The sequence below is a fragment of the Felis catus genome, chromosome D3 (genome assembly GCF_018350175.1).
Source record: "Felis catus isolate Fca126 chromosome D3, F.catus_Fca126_mat1.0, whole genome shotgun sequence".
NCBI lineage: Eukaryota > Metazoa > Chordata > Mammalia > Carnivora > Felidae > Felis > Felis catus.
The window spans coordinates 35,328,998-35,342,080 of NC_058379.1; the positions used below are offsets into that span (position 1 = coordinate 35,328,998).

Below are 13,083 nucleotides of genomic sequence, written 5' to 3' on the forward strand. Positions count from 1 at the left end.
TGAAGGTCCCCAGTAGCACTGGAGAAGTACGGATGTTTATTTTTAAATACATTCCTTTTCTTCTGGTTTAATCAAAAGCTTTTATAAAGTTTGGTTTTAAACCATCCGCAAACACACTAATCTCTGAAGGATTTGGCAAAGATGTATGTGTTTTTCTATTTCCTGTTTTTTATTGTACACACAGATTAACACGGATTCAAAGAGCCCCCCCCCCCCCCAAAAAAAAAAGTCCAGCACAAAGGATACGGTTAAATACAACAACTACAGTGAGGAAAGGTCTGAAACAGATTGGACAGTTGCCTCAGACAGAAAACTAACAAATAACTGTTACTTAAGTGAGTCACAATTGGAAGTTTCAGTCATTATATGTGGAAGCAAACACATTTTAGTGTATGAACCTCTACTGTGGAGTTTGCATTTGCCGCTTGGTGTTTGAGTTCCTGCTTCTCCAAGAATAAACAGCCTGGTTAAGTACAGTCTTTAACAGACAACCTCCACTTTTTTATGAGCAAAGTCAGATCCCAAGTGTTCATCAAAAGGTGCTGACAGAGGTTATCGGACATCTTCTGACAAAGGTCCGCATCCAATGGCCAGCGGGATGTGAGAGAGTATCAGAGACGGAAGAAAAACGTTTAGAAATTTTGCTGAGAAAATGCCGCCCTTTCTTCAAAACACGTGTGTTCCTTCCTCATGCTGAGAGAAGCCGAGTGCTTTCCATGTTTAGAGACGGTCTTTTGGAGGGGAGGGGGATTTTTCAGACCGACTTGACCAGCCCCATGTCTGATCTGAGTTTTTCTTCAAAATGCTTTCGATTTCCTCTTTCAATGTAATCTTCAGGCTGAGAGCTGTTTTGTCCTCCCCCCCAATGGTATTGGTGCGTATTTCAGAAACTCTATGAGTATCTTGTGGTATCTGTGAGTGAGATGGCTCTTCACAGTGGGTCTTCTCTGAGTGGCATCATCTAGATTCATCCTGGGCATTCAGTAAGAGCACTACTGAATGTAAACAGAAGTCATGATTGTAAACAGAAATTGAGGCTGAACACTGCTCAGGGCCCTTACTGCTATAGCGTGGCTCCACACAAGGACCCTGAAGTTTGTCTTCCTACAGCCCAGACACTGCGATTCTGCTCATCTGGTCAGGGTCTGTGACAAGAAGGGAGGGTCTAAGCTCATTGCTTTTATGTCTTGCGGTATGCTTTATAAATATTTTAGTAAAAGTAATATGATATTCAGATAAAATTCAGATCCATTTTGCCCCCCTCCTCAATTACCTTTCTTCATTTTCCTCCCCAGATCCTCCCCTGGTAGTGTCACCAGTGCATGTATGTGTGTGTCCGTGATCAATCTATACAGTGGTTTTTTTTTTTTTAATTTTAAAATAATTTGTATCATATGTTTAAATATTTTTGCAACCTGGTTTATTCCCTCTCAGTGGTATATTTTTGTGATCTACTTACAACATGAATACATGGACACCTAGTTCACTTTTTAATCTGCTACTCCAATGTTCTTGGAAATACAAACTTTATTTTTCATTTCAAACCCCTCTGATGGGTTTCAGATTGTTCCCAGCTTCTTATAGCTGTTTCCTATGCACATATTTGCAAGTTTCTCTACAGGAGGACTTTTCTAGGGCACAAAGAATATAATTTTTAGCTTTGCTGTATGTTGGAGGTTTTTCAATTTGCATGTGTGTGTGTTTTTTAACAGTGACATTTTAGTTTATTTTTTGTTTTTTAAATAAGCTCTATGCCCAACTCGGGGATTGAACTCACGACCCTGTGAGTTGTACCTCAGGAGTCACGCATTCCACTGACTGAGCTAGCCAGGCACCCTTTTACTGGATGTTAATCTGATGTCAAAATAGTTGTATTTATTTTCACTTCCACTAGTAGATTTTGTAAGTTCCTATTTTTCATCTTTCCAACGTCTCATATCGTCAGATCAAACAATTTGTAGACAATCAGAGGGATATGAAGTGGGATCTAATTTAATTTGTATTTCTCTCAGTATAGTGAGGAAGACCATATTTTTGTAAATTTTGCTGGTTTTGTTTTCCTTTTCTGTTTCCTGTGCATATTTTTTGCCCATTTTCAAAAATTGGGGTTTTGTTTTCTTATTAATCTTAATTCCTTGTATATCTTAAATACTTTGTAATACATAGTATGAATATCTTCTCCAAGACTATGGCTTGTTTTTAACCAGATTTTAAAAATTAAGCTTTAATTTTGGCATCATTTAAAAATTACAAGCAAATTTATAATTTTTTTTATTTTTTTTTTATGATTCATGTGTTTTCTACCTTGTTTTAAGAAATTCTGCTTAGGGTCACCTGGGTGGCTCAGTGGGTTAAGCATCTGACTTCGGCTCGCTCAGGTCATGATCTTGCAGTTCGTGAGCTCAAGCCCTGCATTGGGCTCTGTGCTGACAGCTCGGAGTCTGGAGCCTACTTCAGATTTTGTGTCTCCCTCTCTCTCTCTCTGCCCCTCCTCCGCTCACACTCTGTCTTCCTCTATCAAAAAATAAGCATTAAAAAAACTTTAAATTAAAAAAAAGAGAAATTCTGCTTAACTCAAGGTCATAGCAATTATCTATATATTTCATCCTAATAGTATAAAAGTTGTGCTCCACATATTTTGATCTTTATTCTTTCTATAACTTATCTGTGCATAGGGTGTTAGGTAATAAAAATCTAATTTTACTTATTTATATCTAGAAGCCAATTTTTCCAATACTGTCTTTTTTTTACAATGGAAATGGCTTTCTGATTACCTAAACAACTCATGATCACTGTGAAAATTCAAATAATTATTTGACATATGAAGAAATACATTAAAAGTCACCTGAGAGCCTGTTGCCCTAAGGTAGTCATCATTGATATTTTCAACATCTTTAATCAACAGTCTGTCCTCTCCTCCACTTGATTATGGTACCACCTCAGTCATACAGAAAGAGGTCTTTTCTAGGATTCAGGCAAACTTAGAGAATTAACACTAGATCTGGATATAATTTGTAGAATTTGAAGTATCCGTGTAAAGGGTTTTCAAGTTAGAGTATATCACATGATTGCCTGATTTCATTAAGCAGCGTAAATAAGTAAACAGAATAAGTAGGAGCAGCACATGAAAAGTAAGAATTTTCCAGTGACAACCAGCTCTTCTATGGTTTGAGGACGTATGAGAACAAAGACTACAAATTTATGAAGCAACAGCATAATTTTTCTTAGTATCATACCCAGCATGCAAGGGTCATCTTGCTAAATATTTTCAAATTAAGACCATTAGTACTTCTTCTAATAAATAATTTATCTTAAATGTTGTCACAGAAGTAGACAAGGAAAAACAGAGGCAGTTCCTAGAAAAGCACTGTCTAACTTGGATAGAATGTGAAAATCTGCATCAGTCCATCTTGGAAGCTCTAGGGTGTAAAAGGTGAAATGAAATGGAGTGCCTTGTGTCAAAGGGTTTAAAATGGAGCCAGGAGGCCATAAAGGAGGTGGGCCTTGTGCACGTCTTCATCCTCACCGGTGGAGCCGTGAACTTTTGAGCTGGGCCAAACTGCAGATATTCTGAGGACCCAGCTGGAAAACCTACAACCTGCTGCAGTAACAGACTTTTGCTTAGTGGTAGTCTTAGCAACCAATTCTGTTCAGCCTCGATTCATGTTCTACAACCGACGCCAATCAAAATTCTTTGTAAACAACTTATACAAACATTCCCTTTCCTCTTTAAAAACACTTGACTTTTGTTCTCCGGCAGGATGCTATTTGGCTTGCTGCCCAAATCTGTGTTCCCCAAATTGCAACTGTGAGACCCCGAAGAAATGTTTTGTTCTATTTTAGCTCTGCCTCTTTTTTTTTTTTTGGTTGACAATGAAAAGTTATTTATCATATTTCAGTACCACCAAGAAATAGAAGACCGTATCCTTCCTCTGCATACACAAATATCACCCTTCAGTATCTTAATATTTTCTATTCTTCACAAAATTTGTAAGTAAATTCTTTGAGGCACACATTAAAAATACATTTGATGTTTTAATTAAAAATAATCAGAACCACGTATAGGCCATGTCTATCAGCATGTAGGATGAGTGTCTGTTTTTTGACCTTGTGCCCACATTGATGTCTAATGAACACAGATGAAGTTATTCAGTTTTTATGTAGGCATCCTCTGGTATATATGGCATGGGTTTTTGAAAACGTATTCAGACATTACTCATTTCTGTTCCAAAGGGATTTGAAATGTTTTAAGTGATAAGAATATGCAGTGTAGAGTTCAGTTATAAATTGCAGTACTATATGAAGAGATTTGGAAGAGCTACATAAGGATTAAGTCCCTCTTCCCAAATATAGCCATGTAGATACATCTGTTCTAACTTTACCTCGTCTCCATTCTACAGCTTTCTCTTTTGCCACATTCTAAAACCAAATTGTCAGAAAAGAAAGGAACAAGCCAAAGTATAGCTAGTGTGTTAGCCCAGGACTGGATTCCCGGTACTTGTGATTTCTGAGTGTGTGCAGACCTGGGTGAATCAGAACGACTTCTTTTCAAGCATGTGTGATTTATCCAGACACTGACCAGCTCCAAGTTCTTCCTGCCCACGTGCTTCCTGCTCCATCAAAATTAACCCAGGCTGCCAAACTGCTCCAATGCTTTGAATTTCGAAAGCTGTTTTCCTTGAGGACACTCCTAAGAAGAAAAGAGGAAATTGCCCATGTGCGTGCTTCTGAGACAACTTCAAGGGGTTTTTAGCAAGCAAAAAAATTTCCAGTGTGCAGGTTTTTTTTTTCTTCTTTTTTTCTTCTTCTGATCTCATCTGAAAGACACTGTGGTTTTCAGCTAGCTTGGTGCTGTTACTACAGTCATTTTACCTGACCTCTTTTTTTTCAACAGGCGTAAGACAAGGCTGAGCTCATACTTTCATGAAAGCCACTCTGCCATCTAAGCAGAACTAACACTGTTAGAAGAGCATGCAAATTGTAATTAAAAAAAAAAAATCCATAAGCCAGCAGTTTCTTTTGACCACAGTGGTTTTTTTCCTCCTGCTCATTCTGCTGAAACAGCAGCGTTGGGGTACATTGCAAGGCTTCAGCTTTCTGCTCTAATTTGCTGTTCTTCTGATGAGAATTGTGCGTTTGAGGATGTTTTGTTTCATGTGTGCGACGTGTTGCACACCCAGCTGGATTTTAAGTTTCTGAAGGCATGGACCCCTCCTTTCTTTGCTCATCTCATCTCTTCTAGAGGATCCCATATGGTGTTCTATTGTAGGTGCTCAATCATCATACGTGGAGTGAATGTGTGATTGAACAAATGAGTGACTGAACAGATACTTCCTGTCTCTCATTTTCTCAACTAAACTGGGCAAACTGGATAGGATCCATTTCAGTCCTAGAGGAGGATCTGTGGCAAGGCAGAAATGAGATGAGAATCCAAGGGCATGTGGCAGGAGCTGAAGTGTTCAACAATTCCACAGTGAAGGTGGTTTAGACCTATGTGGATGGATGTCATAAGGTGTAATCAGGTGTTTGCATGGATGTACATGTGATAGGTATTATGTTTTTAGTTTCACGCATTCATGTAATTACGTATTTCTATCGGTTGTATGTTATCTACGTGTGTATGACTTACATATAAACATACATGAGACAAGTATGTGTGTGTGTGTTTGTGTGCATGTATACAGTTGCCCCTTGAACACCACCAGTGTGAACCACGAGTCCACTTATACACAGATCTTTTCTGATAAAGACAGTACAGTACTGTAAATGTATTTTCTCTTGCTTATGATTTTTCAAAAGAAGAAACACTTTCTTTTCCCTAGCTTGCTTCATTGTATGAATACAGTACATACAATATACAACACACAAAATATGTGTTAATCAACTGTTTATGTATTTGGTAAGGCTTCTGGTCAGCAGTAGACTACTGGTAGTTAAGTTCTAGGGGAGTCAAAAGTTATACAGACTTTTGACTGTGCCAGGGAGTGGGCGCACCTATCCCCTGTGTTGTGCCAGGGTCAGCTGTATGTCCATTAAAGAATTTGCACTGAGATCCTCTTAGAGAACCACCTTTGTTTGGAAAAATACCATGATTATCCACTTATGGTTGGAAAGTAAGGCCCTGGGGCTACAGATAGAAGAATGTATGGAAATAAAGTCACAGCTAAACCAATCTGAATCTAATCATCAAGAGGAATTTGGGAGTTGAGAGAGTACAAGGGAGAGATTGAAGAGAGATGGGACTCCACAGGGCTTTGCTTAGGAAGGTCGTCATAGGGGAAATTAAAGAAAAGAGGCTGAATTCCTTGTCGGGGTTGGCCCAGAGCAGGAAAAAAGAAGTGGACCCCTAGAGAGATGTGAGTTCAGCTGAAACAGGACTTTGGAACTAGAAGTCAACACAAGCCTGTGCAATCTCAATAATTAATGAGTAAATCTGAGGTGATCATTAGACTTTTCATAGAGCTTGGGAGGAAAGCTCAAGCAAAAAAATTTTAAGTTTATTTATTTATTTTCAGAGAGAGAGAGAGAGAGGAAGAAAGAGAATGAGTGGGGGAGGGGCAGAGAGGGAGGGAGAGATAGATTCCTAAGCAGGCTCTGTGCCATGCATGCAGACCCCAATGCACGGGTTCAAACCCATGAACCCATGAGATCGTGACCTGAGCTGAGATCAAGAGTTGGATGCTTGACCAACTGAGCCACCCAGGAGTCCCTAGAAAATTTTGGTTAAACCTTAAAAACTGTTGGGGCGCCTAGGTGGCTCAGTTGGTTAAGTGTTGGACTTGATCTTGTTGGTCATGATCTCACGGCTTGTGGCTTGAGCCCTGCATTGGGCTCTTTGCTGACAGCTCAGAGCCTAGAGCCTACTTCAGATTCTGTGTCTCCATCCCTCTCTCTGCCCCTCTCCTGTTCATGCTCTGTCTCTCTCTTTCTCTCAAAAACATTAAAAAAGTGTTTTAAAAATCTTAAAAACTGTTGTCACCTCAACTTCTATCTCTGGGTTCCTTAAAACCAGCATAGGGTGAGCGATTGAGAAACCCTCTACTCATTCCAACAAATCAGTCTCATGCATGACCTTCCTGAAGCGCAGAGTTATAAAGAAGATCAACAAATAAAGTCACCCCATGGTCTCTTTCAGGGGCTGTTAACAACAGGTATTTGAACTGGTAAGACAAAGTTAGCAACTCCAGTCCTGATTCTGGTCCCAACTCTAAGCAGAGGTAACCCTGCACCCAGAGCGTCCCTGATTCAGCCTATTCTCACTCTAGCCATGCAGTGAGGACAGGACACCAATGGGGCAAACTATGAAAATGTGGCAGGTTAGTCATAATATTTACAACCTGGCTTTAGAGTCTTTTGACCTGTTTTCCCAGGGCTACATTAGCCACTGTATTAAAATACCAAGGTAATTTTCACACTTGTATGATATGGATGGTTATTGTTCCTGTTTTACAAATAGGAGGACTGTGACATAAGCTTGCTCAGCACCAGCCGAGCAGGCTTCTGAGTGAGGAATTATGATTTCCAGGGTTGGGCTTGGTTCACTGGACACCATTGTCCTTCTCTACAAAAGGTTTATTGTGAAATGTTTACAAAAGCACTTTTAGGAAGAGTTCAGTGTCTATTTCTGTCTTGGTGAAAATGTGGGTGAATGTATAGGAGTGCTACAGAGCCCCCTCGCAGAGGGAGAAGGGCATTCACTCTTGCTGTGTTCTTACCATGAGCCCCGCATTAGGATTCCTTACCTATATTGTCTGCACTTTTCTGAAAGATAAGGCAGCAGGGACAAACTTTCTGGAGTGATGTAACGTTCTATAACTTAACAGCATGGATACACAAGGGAATGCATTTGTCAAAAGGCATGCACTGGCACATTTAAGATTTAAACCTTTCAAGGGCCCCTAGGTGGCTCAGTCCGTTGAGTGTCCAACTCTTGATCTTGGCTCACGTCTTGATCTCAGGGTCTTGATCAGTGTAGTGAGTCTGAACCCTGTGCTGGGCATGAAACGTACTTAAAAAAAAAGGTTTAAACCTTTCATTCTTTTAATATATCAAAAGAAATAGAGCCCTAAACAGATATCGAACTCTTATTAATGACATACAGGCTAGACTGTTTGGCCATGACATGTTCTGATGTCTAAAACTCACTTTGAAATGCATCCAAAAAATAAGATGGATCGGTGGGTGGATAGAGGGATGATTCAGTGGACAGATATGTGGTAAAGCAGGTAGAACACAATGTTAACTGTAGAATCTAACTGATAGATACACGAGTGTTCATTGTATAATTCTTTCAACTTCTCTGTATGGTTGTAATTTTTCATAATTAAATGTTAGGGGAAAAAAAGTGGAGCTGACAGTTTATACCAATTTTGGAGGCTACAGAAAAGTCCAGAAATATGGATGCTCAGAAATAAAATATTCCGGTTAGGCTAGTTTTAGAGCTATGTGGGGGAAAGGCCCTCCTTGAAAATATAGAAGGATACCAGCTCCTTGTAGTTGAAATTGCATTTCTACTATGCACTGCTCTTCTCTGTGAACTGCCATTGGGTGCGTTCTCAAGACACAGGTTATGGTCCTTACTTGATGGCCTCTCCACGGCATTTGGCATCACTGGCCACTTCCTCCTCAAAACACCCTCCTGGTTTCTCTCCCACTTCTCTGCTGGCTCCTTTAACTACTTTTTAACATAGGTGTTTCTTTGGGGTGAGTTCTGGGCCTTCCTTTCTTTTCCTTGCAGTCTTTCTCCCAAGAGGGTCTCTCTGGGTTTGGGTACCATCTCAGAGATGACATCTACCAAAGCCGTAACTCCAGACTAATCTTCTCCTTTCAACAAGGGACTCTTAAAGCCAGTTGCCTCCTTGATATCTCCACTTGAATGTCCCCATGAACTCATCTCTAAAAAATGTACACCCTTGGGGTGACTGAGTGGCTCAGTCGGTTAAGCATCCGACTTCAGCTCAGGCTGTGATCTCACAGTTCGTGGGTTCGGGCCCCATGTTGGGCTCTGCGCTGGCAGCTCAGAGCCTGGAGCCTGCTTTGGATTCTGTATCTCCCCCTCTCTCTGCCCCTCCCCTGCTTGCATGCTGTCTCTCTCAAAAATGAATAAACATTAAAAAAAATTTTTTTTTAATGCACATCCTTTCCACACGATTCGATCCTCAGCTACAGTGTTTCTCTTTCTCTTGACCTTCCTGCGCATCCCCCTTCCGCCCTGCCCACTGCAGTGACTGTCATCTGCCCTGCCAGCTGGTCCAAGACCCTCACTCCATTCTCATTGGATCAAAGCCACCAATGTCATCTCTTAAAAACACATATCTGATTATGTCTCTTCTCTACTTAAAAAACCTCATTAATGGCTTACCACTGCTGTTAGGCTAAAATACACAATTCCTCATATGGACAACAAGGTCCCAATGTTGGGGCCTCTGCCTGCCTCTCTGTCCTGTCTCCCATCACCTCCCCTTGGCTCAGTCGACTGAGGTCACATGAGCTTTGGGTCCTCTAGCAAGCTGAGTATTTTCCTACCCCATGGCCTTTGTAGAGGGCACTCCCTCTTCTTGGAATGTTTCCTACAATCTTTCCTGGTAAATCCCTACTCATTGTTTAGGTCTTAGCTGAAATAATGCTCTTTGAGAGAAACTTCCTGACACATCCCCCCCTCCCATCTAAATTATGCCTTATTCTCTTGTTGTCTGTCATAAAGCTTTCACTTTTTGTCTCACAGTAGAATTAGTGATTATATGTTTGTGTGTGTACTTATTTGCTGATGTCTGTCTCCCCTGCTAGACCTCAAACTCTGTGTGGGCAGGGACCGTGTCTGCTGTGCTCATCTCTGTGTCCCCAGCCCTATCATGAGTCCTGGGCACTGGGGAGGTGAGCAACACCCACTTATCAGTTCAGTGAACACACAGGTGTGCCTCACAGAGTTACAGTTTGAACAGTCGTGTATAATGGCATAAATCAACGGGGCATCAGGATTCAGCATCTTTAGGACGTGTGCAGCCCTCCCCACAGGCGTCACCAAGAACCCATTCAACGCGGGGCGTGAGGATGACTGGAACACACAGTCTGTTCTGAGTCATTCCTGTCTTGCCTCCTGACTCACTCCCTGCGTGCGGGCAAAGGAAAAGCAAGAAAGAGCAATGCTTTAAGTGCCTGCTAAAAAGACTTCCTCTTCCTCTTCCTCATGTGGGAAGCGTTTGTGGGCATAGTCTTCAAGCCCACAAAAATGAAAGGCAAGTAACTTGAACTCAGAAGCACATGGTTGGCTGTTCCTGGCTCTGTCGTTTATTAGATATAGGACCTTGTATGGAGAATTTATATCTTAGAAACTTGATATGCCCCACCTATGTCATACAGCTATTAGTTAATGGGTTAATGTAAATGAAAGTGTTTCTCCCATCTCTGCCTGTAGACTATCACAAGCATAGGGCTTACTTTGCAGCTTGAAAGACAATAAAATAGTAGAGACACTGATTTTGCTGTTTTTAACAACTGACCGCTCTGCTACCAGTTTCTTACTAAATGTTTTACAATTAGAATAATGAACAACTTGATATTCTTTCCGCTTTCAATACTTAATTGTAGGTGGGAACATGGTGGACATGACCTAAATACAGAAATATCATTTCCTAAATCAGCAATCCACGGTCGGGATTAACTTATGAAGCGCTTACATTGTGCGAGCATCCAACCCATCTATTGGTAATACCTTTCTGGGTGATGCTGTACTAAAATCTATGTTTTTCCTCATAGTTGCCTATTATTTTAATGACAAAAACATCTTTATTTCCCCAGTTGTAAAAATAAAATGCATTCATAAAAATGCAAATGATATGTAAATATACTAAGTAGCAAGAGAAAATCATTTATAAATATCTTCTCTTTACTTACATCGAAAAGACTATAAAAATAAGTAAGACCACCAAGTAAATATAAACAAGTCATATACACAGGCAGCACTTGATGAGAATTTTAAAAATCTCTCATACATGGGATTATTTCAAAAGACTACTTCTACCTTGCAAAAAGCACACATTTTTGTTTATGATACATTTTTCAACTTACTGGCTATTAGTTCTTTCAGGGAAAATGGCTTGCCGATGTATATTTGAGAAGACCATCCTTTTCATTTGGACAGTAAGAACGAAAATATCCATTAAATATTTCCAATGACTTTACCATATGTAGAACAACTAAGAGATATAGAAATTGTCAGCAAGGAAAGTGATGTGAGGACCCATGGTATTTCTTAAATGTCACATGGAAGAGGCAAGGACTGCAAGCTTAATGGCATATGCTACCTTTGCAGATCATTAATAAGTACAGACATTATGATGGCTTTGACTTCATACAGCAGCAGTTCATCTGTACAGCCACAAGGAAGTAGCCACGGATATTACTAATTTAATTTTATTTAATTAATTAATTTGGATATTGCTAATTGTAAATGCTAGCCTGTCATCAAGAAGGATGCTAAAATCTGGGAGGTTCCAAGAAAAGGCAGAAACACAACAGGAGCACTGAGTAAACTTTCAGGCTGAATTCAAGTGCATTGCTGGGCGACCGTGGGTTTCTAAATTCTTTTGCAGCATACATCAACCCGCAGGTCCGCGTAAACAAGGCTAAGGTAGGGGCTACGCCTGTTCTGTATCGCCATCTAGCGGATAGTGATACCCATGCTCTTTCGGTGCGTTTGCTTCTGAGGTAGACTTGCCCTAGTTTTAGCAAGCGAGCTGATGAATATCATTTGAGACACAGAAGATGAACTAACCTTTGAGTTTTGGTTTCCTTTGGACTTTAAAATGTCTCTTTCGGGGCGCCTGGGTGGCTCAGTCGGTTGAGCGTCCGACTTCCGCTCAGGTCATGATCTCACGGCTTGTGAAAGCTTCGGTTACACAAGACGAATGCATTCTAGACATCTGAACAACACTGTGTCTAGAGTTAACACTGTATTGTGCACTTAATTGGTTTAGAGGGTAGATCTCATGTTAAATGTTTTTACCACATTGTTTTGAAAAAAGAATCATGAGGAAGACCGTGAACAAAAGAAAACAGAGAGAAAAGAAAGACTAGAATCGAAAATGTCAGAGTGCTTCTCACGTGTATAAGGATTATTCTGTAAACCTTCTGTTACACACACGTGTGTTTGTGGGTACTAGGGTGTAACGTAAAGGGCTTTTCATTCTGTGGGTCGAGTTCAAAGAAGTTCAAAAGCCACTGTTGTACTCTCAGAAAAAAAAAAATTCAGACTAAAGCTAAAACTGATATTGTGTTTCGAGGGAATTTGGTTTCCTTGTATGTAGACGTGCTTCTCTATCCCTAAACAAGGCAGTTTAAGATCCTTGAGACAGTACATGGGGTAACTTAGAGACACATGAATTGTGGACTCAGTGTATGCTTTCTCTTCTATGTAAAAATAAGGTAGGACTGATCTGGGAGCTTCATTATACTGAGCACAGCCTTTGAAGCAGGACAAACCTGGTGTCGAATTCTGATAACAGAAACTTCTAGCTATATGTTAGACTTTGTGAATGTCAGCATCCTGGTCTGAAAATGAAGCTGATAATTCTTCCTTCGTAAAGCTGTTGTGAGAAACTGATGGTAATGTAGACAATGAGTCACCAATTTGCTGATAACATTTGAAATAGTTCTTGTCTTCCTTTATTGCCCTAGATTTCTATATCTTAGAATTGCAAATTTCTCTAAATCAATTTTATTTATTTATTTATTTATTTATTTATTTATTTATTTATTTATTATTTTTATTTATTTATTTATTTTTAATTTTAATTTTTTTAACGTTTATTTATTTTTGAGACAGAGAGAGACAGAGCATGAACAGGGGAGGGTCAGAGAGAGAGGGAGACACAGAATCCGAAACAGGCTCCAGGCTCTGAGCTGTCAGCACAGAGCCCGACGCGAGGCTCTAACTCACAGACCGTGAGATCATGACCTGAGCCGAAGTCGGATGCTTAACCGACTGAGCCACCCAGGCGCCCCTATTTATTATTTTTAATCTTTATTTTTGAGGGAGAGAGAGAGAGAGAGAGACAGAGCGTGAGCAGGGGAGGGGCAGAGAGG

The 13,083-nt window shown here is 40.3% G+C and overlaps 1 long non-coding RNA gene across 1 annotated transcript; it reads right to left on the reverse strand.

Annotated features, from left to right (window-relative positions):
- LOC109493324 lies at positions 1 to 11,921 on the reverse strand. Its single transcript, XR_006588469.1, has 3 exons — positions 11,774 to 11,921; positions 4,580 to 4,690; positions 1 to 1,145 (listed from the first exon to the last, which is right to left on the reverse strand). It is a non-coding gene; the product is annotated as an uncharacterized LOC109493324 (long non-coding RNA).
- Between the last annotated feature and the right edge of the window lie 1,162 nt (positions 11,922 to 13,083).